Consider the following 19427-nt stretch of genomic DNA (forward strand, 5'->3'; position numbering starts at 1 on the left):
ACAAGTAATAACGGAGTTCATCTGGTGAGCAACAGACAGCACTCAAAACCAAACAACATCCAATCGTGAAAATAGATTGTGAAAACAGATTTAACAGATTCACAAGTTCAGGATGTCCTTACATTAGCAGGTCTTGGAGCACTTGATTTTATGGGAAATGACCTTTTGTGCTAGATAATGAAAGAATTTGAAGGCACTGAAAGAAATTTCCAATGGCTAATTTATGGAATGGCATCAGAGATGAGAAGGGACTGCTAATGAGTCCTTTCAACTCCCAAATAATTACCTCAACTGTATAAACCTAAAGGACAAGTCTTTAAAAGACCAGTAGTCCCCGAAGTGAGAGGCTAAATCACCATAAATCCACCAACAACATACGCTCTCAGCCGGTTCATAGTTTTAGGATTCATATATTATTGTTACAATGTATAGTTTTGAGTGTAACATATTACTGAGTGCCTGCTAGAGTAAAAGCCATTACATTAATTATAGAAGAGAACTGTCATTCATAGATTAAGTACTTTTAATAATACATCTGACTCTCTTTTGTGAAGCTTAAGTCATACTGAATTATTAAGAATGCTTATATACAAATTGCTATCACTGGGCTTTACTGCTAATATCCCACAGAGATTAATAGAAGCATTTCATAGTCTTATGCATTATTATTTCAGATTATCTGCAGATTCCAAATGAAATTACTCTATTACTGCATGGTCAGTTCACTTTCAAAAGGTTACCTTTGCAATAATAAAGGCAAGTGACATTTTGTTAATGAAGTCTTATTCGCAGATACCAGGAATGTGATAGTTCACAAACCCACTGACAATAATCTCATTTTACTGCCAGCAGTTCCCACCTTCTTTTGTAGGACCTGGATGAATAAATTTTAACTACATTATCACAGGATCATAGAAAAGTTTATGTCGAAAGGGACCTCAGGAGGTCTCTAGTCTGACCTCCTGCTCAAAGCAGTGCCAAGTCAAGGTCAGATTTGTTGCCCAGGGCTTCATCTGGTCAAGTCTTGAAAACCTCCAAGGACAGAGATGGCCCAGCCTCTCTGGGCAACCTATTCCACTGCCTGTCTCAGGTCATCTTCAGCTGAATAGGTCCCAACCTATATAATTTCCAGGGCTTATTCCTTCCTTAGTACACAACTTTACATTCATCCCTGTTGAAGTTTTTAAGGTTCCTGTCAGACTATAATCTCCATGTTTAATTACAAAAGCATAGATTAATATGCAATACAGAAATGTTCCTAAATAGCAAAATAAGACTCCTCAGAGCACGACACTTTGTAGCGCTTTGCTTCTACTGTTCACTTGCCAGCCAGTATCAGAATTACACAGTATCACACCCATGTCCCTCATGGCCACTGGCAAAACTGAGGCTTAAGATTTGCAGCTCAGATCACTCACCTGAACTGAGTGATCTCAGTAACTGTTCTGTCCCATGGTTTGGTTACCACAGAGGCACGACACACATTTTGACTCTGCATGTTACTGATAACTTGCTAGCAAATAGAAGAGTGTTTGTCATCAGGGTATCTGTGAGTTTTTGCATTATCTGCAGGGTTAGCGGACCGATTCTGTGAGCACAGATATCACTGCACCACTCAATTCCTAAGCTGTGCTTTTCTGCTCTATTGCTCCAGCTTCCTCTGCCCCTCTACCACAGAGTTCTTTCCCATTAGCCTGTCTTTCCCTTATCTTCTTGCTAGTTTATACTCTCGGCCTGGTCCATCTACTGCCTCCCACTCCCTTAACTCCTCCAAATTCAACTTTTATCTTCTGGGAGTTCATCAAGACTGCTTCCTCACCAGTGCTGAAATGTCTGACAGGATACTTAAGCACTCCAGAAAGACAAGATCTCTGCTCTTAGTTCCGAGACAGAGTAGCAAAAAGAGAGTTGACAAAGCAATTGCAGGGGAGGTCCTGCTTTAAAGTGAAATGGAATGGGGAAAGGATTTGCTTAATTTCAACAGTTCTCTAATAACTATGTGTGACATTTTCCAAAGGATTAGAATTAGCCAAAGACCCTAATTATTCATGGCAGCAGCAGAATTCATGTTCATCTTTCAAAAGTTACCTCCTTCCAGATGTGAAGTTCTTCCAATAAATACATGAAAGGCAGGAGCCTTTCATAAACTAGTAGTAAGATTTTCAGCATTGGTGAAATAAAACATCTACTTTTTTTTCCAAAGAACATTTTTGTGAACTGTTCAAGACCCTTAGTCTGGAGAGAAAGCATAACATAAAAATGAGAGCCCATGCAGGGAGTAGAAAGTAAGGCCTTAACATATATCTGAACCAGTCTTAATTGCCTTTGACATTACCTAATATCCTTCAAATCAATACATGGAAACTATACACAAGGAATGCTTGCTAGCATTGCTTAATCCTGCCAAGAAGGAATTTAATTTGTGTCTGCGCTGGGGAGGGAGTGGGTTACAACTTTATCAATTCTGAATAACTGAATTCCATCAAAGGAATGAAAGAGGAATATCAAATTTTCTGAATAAGTAACTTATGAGAAATCCTTCATCAGTTGCTGAAGGTCCTGCAGAGCTAGTTATGCTAATAGGAAAAATTGCATAAAATACGCATTTGTCCAAACACTGAAATAACATTCTGAGCCAAATTCCTCTGATTTTAAAGATGTTTCATTTTTTCCTACCCCAGAGCCTGTAACACTCTGCTAATCTACAAGCCCTGCTGATGCTCTCCACACCTTATGGCTCCATCATTCTGAACAGACATGCCAGAACAAAGACAAATATGTGATGCCCTTCAACAGTTCTCCTTCTCAGAGGATGATTAAATTCTCTCATATGAAACTAAATGCTCTTCCTGTTTGTCTCTTTGTACTGAGACTGATACTGAATGCTTATCCCTGCTGTCCCAAAAACAACAATCTGGTGCAGTAAATCTAGACCTGGTGTCTTTGTTATAGTTTAGAAAAAAATCAGTATTTCACCAAATTGACATATGTGTTCTAACTGAATTAACGGTATTAGTCATTTTTAACTTGCACACATAAATGAATAGTTACAATATGGTCTGCATAAATAACAGTGTTGACTAATGAATACATAAACATAATTTTAGGGCTGTATTTATTCAGTAAAGTTGGTTTTGATGCAGTTTTATGAGAGATGGGCACACATATGATGTAAAAGGAAGGAGAGGCCATGCAAACATACAGCATCATGTGCTGCAGCAACAGTAGGAATGCAGTGGTTGCTGTCAGCTCAGTACCCTTATTACACTGCCTCCTTGTCTTCAAACTTGATAAATTAGTATCAGGTTTGACTTACCTCTGTTTAAAGGGAAAAAATAAATCAGTGGCCCCAAAAACATGACTTGTATTATTAGCACATCAATAACAGAACTCTTTATATCAAACACAGAATTTAAGTAAAGACTGTCCGAACTGATCCCCTAAGCTTTTGTAAATTTGAAACATATTCCCCATATTGAAGCAGAGAAAATAAAACCCCTATAAATAGGGATATTTTTAACTATAGGAGTAAAACTAATGCTTATAGCACTCTGTATCACTAAGAATTTCTAGTCACTTCAGCTAAAGTCCCTTACAAAAACTATTTTAGCATTTGACAACAAGTGCTGAAGAATTCATATTGTGAATTGGAAAAATACCAGAAGAAAAGGTTGGGGGTGGCAATGGAGGAGTAGGAACATGTTTAGCAAGAAATCTCATGAGAACGCTGTTCTGGAAGATCATTCCTATTCTAAATATAAACCTTTAATACATTAGCCATCTTGGCTTTAACATCATATAAAATATTTCCAGTCTGAAGCAAAACCAGCAAGACAAGATCATTCTCTGCAATCTACCCATCTCTTACAAAGAACAGAAGGTTTGCAATTCTGGTTGGAGGTTCTAGTTTTTGTACCACAAGTCTCCTAATTTGCGTTCTGCACGTGAGGAAGAACACCTTTATTGTGTGAGTGACCACACACTGGAACAGGTTGCTCAGAGAGGTTGTGCAATCTCTTTCCCTTGAGATATTCAAAAGCCATCTGGATGCAATCCTGAGTAACCTGCTCTAGGATGACCCTGCTTGAGCAGGGAGGTTGGACCAGATGACCCCCTGTGATCCCTTCCAACCTGACCTATTCTGTGATTCTCTCATTCTTTTTCTTTTTGTTATCTTGAAATGTCTAACTAAACTTGCCTAAACCATAAGGTCAGATAAGTTGCGGTCTAGATCTTTAGTTTACTCAGGATGCCAAGTGAAATACTCAGTGTAACTCTAGGAGAAACAGTGTTTATGATGTCATAAGCAAAAAGTCTGCCCCGTGGCACTTATTTTTATTCTATGTCATTCGGAGTTGCCTGTTTCCAAGTCCTGAATGTTTTGTACCTACATTAAACACTCAGTACAAGGTTTTCTTTTGTTAAACCAGTTGTCACTTTAATGTGATAGAAGTGACTGAGCAGTAACAGGTGACAGCTCTAGTCATCTATGCTCTCCAGATGGAACTATCTTGTGTTCTTTCATAAACCCTTTACTTGTCACTGAGGACTCTGAGGCAGCTGTTCACTGGAAGATCAATGAAATACTAGTTTCAGAGGTTACTAGAGAAATGGAAGAGCTAAATATGATCTTAACTAGTCATTACCTGGGAAGAGAACAATGACTCACATCAATTTCAGAAAGTTAAACAGCCTTTTAGAAACTGTCATGACTCACAAGTACTGCACGCACACACATACACACACACACACAGAGTCTTATTCTCTGTTCAAGGCATTTAGTTCTTCTGTAGAGAAAATAAGCTCTCTCCTCCCTGAACCTGCAACAGCCTTATATTAATGTAATTACCTTGACATTAGACAGCTAATTGATTCCAAGACGTAGATGCTATATATGCATTTCTTGTTGACTGGGTTACATAAACTGTTGACTTATAAACTGCTGTGAAAAAACACATAATAGAAATGAAGTTTTTTTCTTTTTTTCTAACAGATTTTGTTTGCTTTGGATTGCAAGTAAAGCAACTCTCAAAATCAAACTAACTCCAGGCAGGTTTGCTTTGTGGACACAGTGTTCTAAAATAAAAATTTTTTTCAGCAAGTATTCAGGTGAGGGGTTATTTTGGCTTCTGAAGCATTCATTTGAGTCATAATAATTCAGTATCCATTGAAACAATTAACACAAGCAAAGCTGAAGGTAGCCAAGCTAGAAGACTCTGTCTGGAAATGGAAGCAAAGATGATATTTTAGCAGTGCTGGTATTTCCAATTCATGTTAATGATCTATCAGTTACTACTGTAACTTACATATACATGTATGCTACCTTTCGAGGGATACTTTGGACATTAAAATAACTGAAAATCAACAAGCACTTTTGCTAATTTACACTGCAAAAGGGTTTTCCACTGCAATGATTACAGTATGACCAGAAAACACACATGCATTCAATGAAGATCATACAGCAGGAAAAGGTAATGCACTGGACAACCTTCTGAGTATTCTTCACATATTTGTTCTGGCCCAGATGGAGAAGCTAATTCATGATAATTAGAGTGTAAATTTCCAAGCACTGCAGCTTAGCTGCCCTAATTCCCACCAAGGCCACTTTGTCTTGCTAGGAGAAAGTAATCTCGCTTTGAAAGTACGGTAAGTTGTTTTCCTTTCAAACTGAAGCGTCTCCAGCAAGGATAGTGTGAATTAGTGACATGTAAATTCTCACACAATTTGTGATATTGTTAAATATCACAAATTTAACAAAAGTCACTAGGAAAATTAATTAAGATGACCTATATCCACAAACAGCGTTAATGAGTTCTTTTTTGCCTTGAAGAGGAGGGACTAGTGTATCCCAAGAAAGGAGGTAGAATTACTGTAAATGAGCTTAAGTAGCTGAGTAAACAGTTTGATCTGCCTACCAACTAACTACTCACCTGAGCAACTAAGATAGCTGAACATGGCACAGTGTGCCCACACTGCAGTGAGCCTGACACAGCAGCTGAGAGAAGCTGCACTGGGGAGCGTCTATATAAACCTGACAAGGTTTAAGAGCTATGGAGACAGAAAAAATGCAGATGATTACCTGCAGATGATTAAGGAACCATCCAGGTCTGTTATTTAGAGTCCTACACAGTTTTTGACAGGTGACTGTAAAATATGGTTTTGAAATAATTATTTTAACCTGCTATTGTGAGTAGGACAAATGAAGCCAAAAGTTCAAGGGTGTAAACCTTCTATGAAAAAATCAATGATAATGTGGAGACTATTTACATTAGATGTTTATGCAATCCTCATTATGGCAGTATCAGGACTTTTTCCAATATTTAATGTATTTCTCTTCACAATAATGCTGTAAGGTCAGTGAATCTGTGAAACTGCACAAAAATACAAGATTTGTGAATCCCTAGAGGAAATGCTCAGTAAAGCAATCATGAAGAGTAGTCCAGTAATGAGATATCCCCTTGGGGGAAACCACACTTGATTTCTCTCTCTCTGTTTTTTTCAGATCTGCCAATATTACTGAATCCAGATATACTGGACAGACTATACATGTACAGATCAGCTGAGCATGTGCCACCAGTTCAGCACAGACCAGGACAGGTGCTGTTAGATACTTACCCAAGCTGTTAACATTAATGTGCAGCTACTCTCATCAAGTATTGGTCACCCAACAACAAGATGTTCTTTTCTTGCTGTCTGAAAAAATGGCAATTGCCTTCCAGAACATGTTGTTCTGGAAGGCTTAGCAGGTATGTTGTTTACCTATTTTATCCAATGAGTAATTGCATTTAAAGTACATAAGTAAGCCTTACTTAGGCATGCACCTAACAAGCCAAACTTAAAATTCAAATAACTAAATTATTTTATGAATCTGACACTAAAATGACTTACCAAAAGCCACAGAATGAGTAGTCATGTCTCAGACCCAGGTTGTCTTCTTAGTTGCATGACTATCTATTCTGCTTCATTGTCTCTCTCTGTGGTCTGATTTTTCAAGAAGGATTTTAAATTTAGAAGAATAGAAATCCAAGGTCAGGCATGCAGGGCAGGAAAAAAATTATGTGGTGACCATCTCAGCAAGGTTTGAACACATTTTTTCATCTTTCTGGTCCTTGGCTGTAATAGAAATACAGCCTAATTAATAGATTTCTTAAAGTGTCTATCAAACTGCAACGTTACTTTTCTTTGTATGTTATCAAATGAGGATCCAATCCTGAAGTGTGTCTAAAATACAAATAATGGATACATACTACATATACAAATAATAGGTTTTACTTTTCTGAGTGTACCCACAGGTGTTTCATGAGTGTGAACCACTCAGATTAAGGCTTTTGAATCAGATCCATCCTCACACATTACATTTAAACCAATATTCAAAGATCCACGAGATAATATATTTTGTGTTTCATTTTCATTTTGCAGAGAATTTTTTCTTAAAAATTTGAAAGAAATGAGTTCCAGCTTCTGCAAAAGAACAGAGGCAGAGTTAAGCTACATCACTTATTCTAGATTTGAGAACATTTTGCATGGCCATTGGGAAGATCAGTTCATTAGAAAGTCCAAAACTTGTGACTTGAGCATAAAATCTTTTCACAACACCAATATTAGGATACTTTGGAACTGAAAAGCAAAGCCTTCAGTTCTGTAAATACAAACGGCTTCCTGAATTAAGTACTAGAGAGAGCATCATCCTGAGCATGAGCTCTGGAGCCTACAACACTAAGTAGGGAAGGGAGTGGGATGTCAACCAGCAGGAGAAAGGTCTGCTGCTGGCCCAGATGTATACCTCTGTGGAAATTCGACCTCCATTTTCACCACTGCAGCTCCTGAGAATCAAGCAGGTATTTTAGAAAACATCAGTACTTGAACAAAATTCTGGATGTTAAACTGAGAGAATGCATAATAACTTCAGTTTTATGAGCATGGACCTGGATGCTGTAATTTTAACAGAACTATGCAGATTTGGTGCCCCCTGCTGTCTTTAACTACCAGAGTGGCCCATGAAAAATGTAAGTGCTTAAATACACTGAACAGCACAAAACACCCCCAAAGGGCAAATTAAGGATGCTGCTCAAAAAGGCACATTTAAACTAGAATGTGAGTCCACAGACTACTTTGGTGAAGCATCCAGGAGCTGAGAAAAGCAGAGCTTTTTGTTGGTAATAATCACAAATGGGAAAAGCATTGAGTGCACCATCGCCAATGGGAACCACAGAGACCTTGGCACTCCTCCATTGCTTGAGAGCAGGACCACAGAAAAGACTCAGTCTCTTGTGGGGATAAAACCACATGAAATCTTTGTGGTCTCTTTTTTCTTGCTCAGCGCTGGGTCTGCTACATTCCTGCCTCTCTACCCCAAAAAGAGAGTTTAAACAGGCTCTACTTTCCTATGATGACAGCATCTAGAGGTCTCAAAAAATATTAGTACCAGTGGTACCCCCAGGCACACAGTGGGTACATCTCCATAAGTTTTTGTTATCACCTAAATTGGAAGACATGCTCCAGGAGCATACCCAATACAGCAGGCTCCTGCAGGGGACAAGCCCAGAGCTAACCCAAAACACAACCCCTCTAATGCATACAGCACAGCTCTTGGGGTGGCAGCACAACCTGCTTCTCTCTACTGAGCAAACCTTCCTGGGCCACGCTGCGTGCTAAAGGAAAGGTACCCACTTAATAAGACTCACCTGCTGAATCTCACTGCCACTGAGGGCGATTTTCTAACCTCTCTGTCCCTCTAGCTGCTTGTTCCCAGTCCATCCACTTCATTAGCCCCAGCAACCTTCAGACAGAACAGTAAGCTTGCTTAACTTCCAGACTCAATCAAAAACTAATATCTGCTTCTTTTTTTTTTTTCTTTTTCCCAGGGCTGGTTTTCAGTTGGATCAGTTTATTGTATGGTCATGTGGGTGCCTGGTCTGATGTAAGAAGGAGGAGGAATGTCCCTTTGGCAGCAGTGCAGTCTCAGATTGGCTTAAGCTAATCATGAAACTTCTGTCCTAAATCAAATAAGGGTGTGAGGTGTCAGTTGGTGCAATGGCTTGTCCAAACTAACAGAGCACATTTCTAGCACAGCTGGGTTAAAATTCTGCTATAATCAATGGCTGATATATTATATCCCTAATTTATTTTCATTTCTCTGTTGGTCTCTCATCCCTTCCTTGTACTCCTCCTCGAATACTACACAATGTAAGTGATGATGAAGCAAAGCTACAGTGCCCCATCTGAGCCTCTGCAAAGCAGCAGACAGGACTTTTGGAGGAAGAATGTCTAAGTGATTTTCTAATGCAAATCAACAGTGGGTTAACAACTGATAACTTTGCTTACACTCAGAGACATTTCTTTAAAGGGGCCTTTGTACAGTAGTCACAAGTAACCAATCAGTCAATTACTTCCTCCCTTGGCTATCTGCGCTTGAAGATGAAAAAAATCAAACAAAAAATTCCACAGAGAAGAGACAATCCTGTCTTGCTGTGAAAAGGGGTGTTCAGTGCCTGTATTCCTGAAGCCATGGGTGCTAAAAGAGCACTGTGCTGTACTTCAAGTAGATGTGCTGCAGAGGATGCTTCATCATTTCATATTCTCCTCATGCTGGAAGGCTTTTAGGACTGACATTGAATCTATGAGTCACTGACACTTCTGGAAAGGCTTTCTGGTGAACAAGATGAAATTTCTGTCATTTGTAGTGTCTGAGAAGGTTTTTCAACTTCAAGAGAAAAGAACTTATTCAGTTTCTCTGACACTTATTTATACATCCAAGTTCTAAATGGCCATTTTCAACTCTTGAACTCCTGTGACTTAGTGAAATGGTATGATCTGTATTACATCTTCTGCAGCAGTATTTAAACAAATATCCTTAATAAAATCTTGCTCACTCCCACCATCTAGAAATCCTGTTTTGTATTTCACACATTTTATTTTTATATCTCAGCATTCAAAACACCAGAAGGCAAGAGTCTGGCCTGATAACTATTAAATTAGTTGCACTCTGATGCAAAATCAACTTGCTTACTACATCCTTTATACTTGTTATTTTACTCAGTGAACTGGCTGCAGGAGCTGTCTAAAAATTCATTTCTATCTCCTCTACACGTTGTGTAAGTCAGCAGTCTGTCCTCTATTCACCTCTTTTCAGGGTGAAACACAGCCACTCATAGCCATGTCAGGGGTTGTGCAAGAAGAAGATTATGAGGGTGGATCCACTTGTTTTGATCTCCCAACAGAGCACTCTGGCTCACTCTGCTAGCAGGCTCCTGCAGCCACTTTCTTGCTCTTTTTCCACCCCTAAGCTCTCTTCTTTCCCCTTTTCTTGTTTTTCTCCCTGAAATCAATAAATTTATGTGCATATCTGGCAGCCACCACTTGCAGACAGCCAGACCTTGATGCTCTTGAGAACAAGGAGCTAATTTTTAACTATTGAAATAAAGTTGAGTGCTGGAAGAGCTGGTTTGTCACAGAAGGGAGTGTGCAGAGGGATGAGCATGGAGGCTTAAGTCAGAAGGTCTTATTATCGCTAGACCTCAGGGCACTGGCTAATCAGTAGGGGTGTTGCTTTATTAAGAAAACTGTATTTTATGATATTTATGTCTGCATCTGAAACATTCAGTTTCAGTAAGATACCAGAGACACTTCATGAGCCACTGGAGTGCTACATCATAGCAATTAATAACAATTACTAGGAGATTCTCTTCCAGGGCATGCCAGGCCCCAGTGTGTAGGAAGGGGTAAAATGCATCACTACTCACTTCTTTCAAGTATGCTCTTCCCAACACATAAACTAAGGTGAATACCAACATACAAGTCAGACTTCTTTCTTCTCTCAGCATACTCTTTTTCCTGTGATTCGAGTATTGGAACACATTTAATCTAGCACACATCTGGATGTTCTTTTACCTAAAAATGTAGATTTGCACATTGTGAGTTGTAACTTTCTCCTCAGAGGATAAGAAAACACTCTTAGAATAAAGAATACTGAACTGGGAAGCAAAAAACTCCAAACTCAGTTCACAATGTAAACAAAAGACCTTGCACTTACTCCACTTGGTAGACATCCTGTCTAGAATAGGATGGCAAATTGCCCAAGGCTTTGTTTATGCTGGCTAGCAAAATATGCTATAAACAAAGCAGAAGACAAACTAGTTTCTAACGTGACTTGTCCAGTCTTTGAGGAATAAAATCCAGCTTTTTAAGGCTAAAAACCAAAACAAACAAACAAGCTAGTGGAAGGATTGAAATGAGCTACATGTAATATAAAAACCAAAACAAAACAAGAGCAGGCATCAATGACCTAGAGCCAGAATCCAAGTCATTCAAACTCAGAATAAATAGTGGAGAGACACTAAGCAAACCCAAATTTCTGTAGTAAATATCCATATTTCAGGGTTAGTTTAAAGAGTGAAAGATCTGCTCATGAGCTCCTTCCGGAGACTAGAGTAGAACTGTGCCAAGTGTATACACATGTTAGTATATCAGTAAGCACCAGTATATATTCTTATGTTAGAACAACCTTGTATCACACACACTTGTTCTTATCAGAAGCTGGAAGACAAAAACACTCTTCATCTTGCAGTTAACAACACCAGGTGACAATCTGTTAGCAACACAGTAAACGGTGCACTTTATCAAGCATTATTTAATTTTCTTTGGGCACACTTTTCTACCTGTTTCTATCTTTTTGTGTCCTTGTAAAGATTGGGGCAGCAGGGTATGAAATCAGGACTAGTAAATGTTACAGAATTGCAAATAATGACATATAAAAACTCTGTATTTTTCATGATAAACAAATTTAGTTCCAACGTGTGCAGTTTCGAAAGGTATTTTTATCTTAAATTCAGCATTTAAGGATTTAGTGACAAATATTTCGTATGATACTCTTAAATGTGAAACTATTAAAAAAAGTGTGAAAAAATTAATATTGATGTTCTTACAAAACGATGGCGTAACACAGCATTTCAGCTTGTGTGTGTGTATGTCTGTCAGTCTGTCTGTCTTGGTTCTCTCCTCACCCTGATACAAGTGGACTCGCCAGCATGTTTCATTGCTCCCTTTCCAGCCACAGTTTCTCTGCATGAAAACTGGATAGAGACGAATCAATGGTGGGAATATGAATGTCATCCCAATCCTGGATGTAGACAGGGTGCACACACTCAGGGAGCTGAAGTGCACTCCTAAGGCACACAGTGTAGCTGCAGCTAATGCAGCCAAAAAAAGGGCCTTAGGCAGTAACTGACTTTGCAGCTCTGTCTAATCTCCAGGTTTATAAGAGGATGCCCTGTGACATTGCTCCTTTTGCTGGGTAACTCTTCTTACCTGAGTAGTTCCCTGAGACATTTCCAAACAGTAGATATATATATATATATACAGATATATATATATATATATAACAGGTACATGCTGCTTGGTCCACTGCAATTAGATATTCTGAATTTTGATGCTATTCCTTTATTTAAAACATGCCCCCAGGAGTAAATATTTTATGGTCAATGATCTCTAAAGAATACAATTTAATTTCTCATTTACCAGGTATATGTATTCAGAGCTCTGTAACACAGCTCATAAAGTAATATTATGCTTTGCAATATAAGTATGATGCATTATACACAGCATATAATTTAATCATTCTTGACTGTGGCATAAATGGTTGGAGGTGAATGCCACCTAGATTAATACTAATTACACCTTGCACCTTTATGAAGTACTTATCAGCCATGCACACAAGTAATTTGTTCTAAGCCACACAATGAGTCAGTGGCAAACAAAGGAGAGGAAACAAGGTTCTTTTATCTCCCATACTTCTTCTGAGCCAGCTTTTTGCCAACAAGAATTAAAAGCCATTTCATACTTCATAGCGATGAAGCTACTTTTTGTTAGCGTTTCACCAGAACTGCAACCTCAGTCTCACAACATATGAAAAAGCTTTGTACAAGAAAATACAAAGATATATATGTATGTGTGGGTTTTAAATATGGCAAAACATAAACTAAACGGATGAAAGCCTTACAACTCCTAAAATAGCTTATTTTTACTATCTGTACACATTACCAAGGAAAAGAATACTACTTTTAAAAGCCCACACTTATTGTGTAAACTTCAGCATTTTGTGTAGCCTTTAGGTTCACTGCAGTTGTCTGTACTACATTTATATAATTCTTTAAATAACCACTGGGTGTCACAGTTACCAACAGAAAACACTTGGGGGACTTCTCCAGGTTCATTTAAAAACAGACATGTATAATCAGAGATAATACCAATTCCTATACCCATAATATTAATAGTCACTCCCATTCCAAGACCAGGAAATGGTTTCCTTAATAAAAATAACATTCAGTCAGAGTTAATACAAACTGTTCTTTTAGAAACTAGCAAAATGGAGATTTGTCTTTGAAATTTAGCCTACAGGTAAGATTCTGTCATACTGCACATTTGTGAAGTATGTTCACTGCTAGAGTGGAATGAGGCAATTCTAGACTCCAAGGACTTGAGGAATAATTTCCATAGGCTTTCTCTTTCAAAAATTAAGTGACATGAGAAACAATTATTTCCTCTCCCCTTTGTAAAATACCCATTCACTCAAAAAAAGTCTAAACATTTCGGCAGTATAAATAGCACTATAACCCTATGCTTCAGGTCCCAGCTCTCAGAATTACACAACCAGCAGAAGTACATGAGTTTTCATAGTTTTAAATTTAAAAGTAAGTTTGTGGTCTTCATCACAGAAAAGAAAATGTGACTCCAGTATAATCAGTGACTATTCAGGTTTGCAGACAACAGCTTTAAATCGTGTGAAATGCTTTGTGTCTTTGTTCAGATGTCAGCTCCAAAGGCACAAACCAGTGTTCGTCCCACAAACGACCCCATGAGATGAGGAGTGTATCTGGTTGGCTGGTTTCACCCACCCACATGTATGCCTTACACCTGGAATACTGGAGAGCTGCTCCATGCATCCAAAGCATAGGCGGCACCAAGTAAACTACCTGCAATTATACAGACTACCATATATGTAATCTATATCACCATAAAGCTCCAGTTTTTAGATGTCAAACAGTCTGAACAAATACCATGAGGCTGGCATGGCTGTGGACATTTTGGAGAGGACACAGTAGATAGTCAAAGGGTGCCATGAGAGCAGGTTGGTGCTCCTAAGAGCCTTGGAACGTCTGCAGGATGCTTGGGAAGCCTCTGTAGTATGCATGCTAAGGGATACTGGTCTGGAGCAGAGTAGCCAGGGACTCATGTTTGGGATAATTCTGGACAACAGAGTTTTGGGGACCTTAGCCAGGACCTGTAAGATGTGAAGAGGGAAGGAAGAAGGTATTTCCTGGATATTTCCTGTATCTGGAGTTTGACATTTGAGGACTGAATTAAGGACGGTGGGGCGGTTACCAGCCGCCACATTTCTCAGTCCCTGCTTACCCTTCTCTAACTTCTGAAATGGAGAGAACTAAAAATGGAAACAGAGAACCAACTTAATCCCTGAAAATCAGGCTTGACAGAAGCACCTACAGTTCCTGGCCACAGTTCAGGTGACGGGTGAGAGATACAGGCTGAGACATGGGCAGGTGAGACAGAAATGCCAAACAGGCACTGTCATAAGAGATGTGTAACACATGGCAGGCACCAGCCTCTCTCTCATGCACTATGTTTAGGGCCTCAGATTGCCTTAAGCAAATCACCCTGCCCTGCCCAGCATTTTCCAACTCCTCCATTTCAGCCACTTGCTGCCTGATCAGCTAAAATGACTGTCTCAGGCAGAAATGTAATTTTTTCTCATTTTTTCCTTTAACCTATTTTCATCCAAGTCCAGATGTACACAAAAAGGCACACACATGAGAATGCAAGCATTATCTAATACATAAAAGATGGATTCAGAGAAGAAGAGAATTAAGCTGTTCTTCATGCCCAGCATGGCATGATAAGAAGTAATGGGTGTAAACGGCAGGTGGGAGTTTTAGATTAGATAGCAGAAATGGCTTTTTTTACAGTAGGCATAATAAGGACTTGGATAGATTGCTGGAGGAGGCTGCAAAGGATTTCAAAAACAGGTTAGACAAACATTTATCTGGAATCACATTGGTATACATGTTTGCAGACTGGAGCAAGGAATGGATTGCTCAAAGTCCCTTCCAGTCCTGTTTCCCTGTGATTTTATGATTCAAGGACATCCGATGGCCTATTTTTTGCTAGGGATTGGTCTTAAACAAATGTCACAGTCTCAAAAAAATGCCAGCAAAATAATAGGAAGGGTTGTTTTTAAATAAACATTATTCTAATTCCCTCTTTTCTTACTCAAAAACCCTCCCACTCTGCAACACATTCAACTACAAAGCTGAATACAGTTGGTAAAGTACTGAAAGCATTAGCAGCATTGATAACACTGTAGCAATAATACAGCAAGTGATCTGAAAGCTTTGTTTCTTTTGACCAAGTTCTTGCCCCTTATACCTTTCTCTCCTTCTCCCCACCCCAACACAATATCCAATTTTCTAAATTACTTGAGCTTTTATGCACACTTTCATTACCATAGCAGGTGCAGTTATTTAGACCATTAAAGTCCTAGCAGTAGTGTAAGTTGGGAGTGACCCCACTGCAAATTAACAGTTCAGACACAAGAGGTGAATGGTGCTTTAAAATGCAGCTGGAAATCTTCCACTGTACCCAAACAGGACTTGGTCCAAGGTCCTTGTCTGAAAGCTGCTCCCTTAACACAAGTCACTTGAGTTGGAGGAGAAAAGCGTTACAGATTAATTCTGGTTTGTGGAGAAAAGAGGCTCTTTTCTTCCAGCTGAAGTTAAAAGCTGCCAACAAACATCAGCAAACCTATTTGGAAATTTTGGACTGACTCCTCATGTGATCTGACCGTGGATTTTTTCCTCCACTTGCTATTGTATTATTTCTATGAAGTCAGTTACCAAAAGCTTCTCTGAGTCAAATTTCCCTTCCCACTACTGTGCCACTATTTGTCTTCCCCTTCCCATCGCTTCTCAATAACTTCCTTTCCAAGAGTTTGAAAGACTGATGCCAACGTTAAGAAAAAACATACAGTGGAATCCCCCCTATTCAAATTGTTCTGTTTATAATGCCTTTCCATTTTGTCTCCTCTTTCTAAACTGCAAGCTTACTGGGACATGGACAGACATTCATTTTATGCTCAAATTAAATATCTACAAAAGTAGGGTTCACTTTGCCTGGGCGTTGGATGTTAAAGATATAGTGTGTATGCACTGTAAATAATGCAGTGTAATGTAATGTCGGACTGCAGCTACTAACCCATACCTTCCTAAGGAAACAGAAAAAATAACCTTCAGGAATTCTTCCTGAAAAATTACCAAAAATTATGAAAAACAGGAGATGCAAAAAAAGGACAGTATGATACATCCTACTGAGAATGCTCTTGTGCTGTTCACAACCCCACGTGTCAAACCACGCCAACAATTCCTGGATACAGTAGTGGCCACGGAGCAGGGGCCCACAGCGTGTGTTTGGTAATTGTGTCACCTGTGCTACATATTGTGAATAACTTTGGTTTAACTACCTGACTTATTACTCATATAAACCTATAGTTAAATGTAGGATACGGCTGCACAGCTCAGCACAGCACTCCTACCAACTAGCTCCAAAACAAGATGCTGTATAGGTGTGTCACAAGGGCACTCCACCCCAGCTAATGAGCACAGGAACCAGCTGGGAAGGCAGGCTAAGGCGGGAGACCTTTGTCTTCTATAGCCCCAGCCCACAGTCCAGCATCCCTGGGGAAACTGGAATGAGGAATAGGCCAAACATTCGAACCATCTTGCTTCAAAGAATTTAAGAAACAGCCTTTTGATGTCTATGTAGCACATATGAATATAAAGATAAGATCTGCTTCTCTTTTAACTGAGGGACCTCTCTAAGTCAGATTCCAGTCCTTCTTGTTCACAGCTGCCCAAATTGCTTTTCTTCTGCAGAGCTAAAAGGATGGCAATGTGATCAGAAGTTACAAGAAGTCGGGTGTTATGTTGTTTTTGATTAATTACATCACTCAATACATCCTAATTTGTTTCAGTGGACCCTGCTGTGACCCCACACCAGCAAGACTTACAAAAAGACTGCACTGAAGTCAGTACATTTACACAGGTGTAAGCCAGCCTTAAACAAATGTATATCTCATTCAAGTAAACAAACAACAGGCCCAATCTGTCATCTACCTGAACTTATTAAAATAGAAATCTATACCAGATATTACTCAGGTTAATCACCATGAGTCATACCCAGTGAACCTCATTCTGATATTCCTTATTCTTCCTCACATAAAACTTCTGCAGTGCAAAGAAAGCAGGATTAAGCCAAACAATTCCATGAACTCATTAGCTTCCCGCCACAAACACGAATCAGACACGCGTAAGAATAAAGAGCCAGTTTGGCAAGATACCATGGTGCCAAGTCAGGTCAGTCAGGTTATAATAATTTTTAATTAACACTCTCCCAAGTTTCAGTGTTATTTATTTGCATGCCAGTGTCACTCAGAACAATATGATCCTCTTTCCTCCCTATGAAAACCTTTTAAAAAAATGAAAGAAAAATTCGCAGCCTGATCTGTACAAAGAGAAATCCAACGTAATGACAAACAAAAATGACAGTTGAACTTGAAACTCCTTAATGAAAACATCTTCAGAAATGAGAAGACTAATATACGTCCACTGATCAAGAAAACAAAAGCATAAATCAGCACAGGTTGAATACCACTGAAGATGATTTCTGCATCTATTTTCGATTATGTTTATCCAAGCAGCAAAAATTCCCCATCTCTGAGGCTTTATATTGCCTTGCCTCTGAAAATGCTCCCTTTTGAAACATGGCTAGTGCTGTTCTGTGAGGATTACAAAGGCACAATGTAAAATTCAGCAGGTTGAGCATTCTAGAGGGTTTCATTTAAAAAAATTCAATATTTTAATTATGTTCCAAAAATGCCCAACAGTGCAATAACTATGCAATATTATTTATAAAGACTTGTTTCAAAAGTGAGGTCATGGAAGCAGTTGTTGACAATCTGAATCTGCCTAAACTTACTGTATTCAGATTATCTGTAGCTGAAAAAAATCAGATCAACTATCCATAGGGTTTGTTATATACATTATTTACCGTTTAAATTAATGTTTGTTAATATACATGTTATACAGGTAAAATGATAAAAACTATTAAAGGTGTTGAATGGCATAGCTAAAATTGTTATTCCTATGAAAAACTTCAGAACATATGTAAAGTAGCACAGTCTTATTTTTCACATATTTGCCATGTATTAACACTACTAATATTTTGCTAACAATATTGATAAAAATACTAATATTTAATAAATTATAAAAGTAGGATACATAGTAATATATTAGTTCTGAGTAGAAGACAAATTAAGGATGTTTTAGTATCAAATATCTCCTAAGATTTCAGTGAAGTCATAATATGTTGATACCAGATATTTTAAGGTATCTATATGGTCAAGCTTTTATAACAATGAAGTAGATACTCCTAAGTCTCTTCTCAGTGTTGAAATAATGCTATCAAAATATTGCTGAAGAAGGCATGCAAGTATCTGTTATGGGGTAAGGGACCTTACAAAATATAAAAATTAATATGAAAAATGAATGAGTTTAGTGAACAAAAGGCATATTTCAGAGTTTTGTTGAAAAGAGAAAAAGGAAGAGATCGTGAGAATAATGAGAAACTGCTGGCAGTTTTGTATATTTAGAATGCTTACTGCATTTAATCAGTAAAGGTTATTAAGCTTTCATCTTGCTTTTTGTTCCTGTGCATGTATCATAACATTTCTATAATAATTTTAATAGTCTGCATATTTCTAAAGCAACAAAACTAATTGAGCAGCAGTGACTACCCTTTGCTATTTAATGAACTGCATATATTAGACACGCTAGGCCCAAGAGTCACAAGACACAAACCCTGAAGAATCAAGAGGATGGTGAGCCCTGGGAGCAGCTTTGGGATAAGAGGTAGTAGGTCTAGACCCTCAGAGATCGCTGAAGGCCATCCTAGGGTCCTTCCTGGCAATGTCCTTAGAGACCTGCTGCTCTTCAGGTGATCTGTCAATATTGCCCTCAGTATCCTTTCCTGGACAGTTTCCTCCCACAGCTGAGCATTAGGAACCACCGTGACCTTGAAGCTCATGATGACAGATCACCAAGAAGGGATGTGAAAGTATAGCTTCAGCTTGGCTTCTGAGCTGCAAGCAACTCGTGAGCCATGGGTTGGCCTCCCAGTAACACGGGAGTAGGTGTTCTGCTGCCGGAACTCACTGTGGCTGTCAGTGGCACATTGGCAGCTTTCACCCAATATGTCAGTTTGCATTTTCAAATCTACAATTGCAGTGGTAGAATTTAGGGCAGAAGTTACCTCTTTTAACTCAATTCACCTCCGAGTTAGTGATGTACTGTAATGTAGGTGGG

The 19427-nt window shown here is 38.8% G+C and overlaps 1 long non-coding RNA gene across 1 annotated transcript in view; it reads right to left on the reverse strand.

The window, feature by feature from the left end:
- Nucleotides 1-19427, reverse strand: part of LOC135411020 (uncharacterized) — a 28858-nt gene that overhangs the window by 931 nt on the left and 8500 nt on the right. Inside the window, exons 5-7 of the long non-coding RNA XR_010428967.1 lie at nt 10743-10890; nt 8685-9649; nt 6889-7113 (exon numbers count right to left, since the gene is read on the reverse strand). This is a non-coding gene — a long non-coding RNA (uncharacterized LOC135411020). The remainder of the gene's footprint in view (nt 1-6888; nt 7114-8684; nt 9650-10742; nt 10891-19427) is intronic.

Source organism: Pseudopipra pipra, chromosome 3, assembly GCF_036250125.1.
Source record: "Pseudopipra pipra isolate bDixPip1 chromosome 3, bDixPip1.hap1, whole genome shotgun sequence".
Taxonomy (NCBI): Eukaryota; Metazoa; Chordata; class Aves; order Passeriformes; family Pipridae; genus Pseudopipra; species Pseudopipra pipra.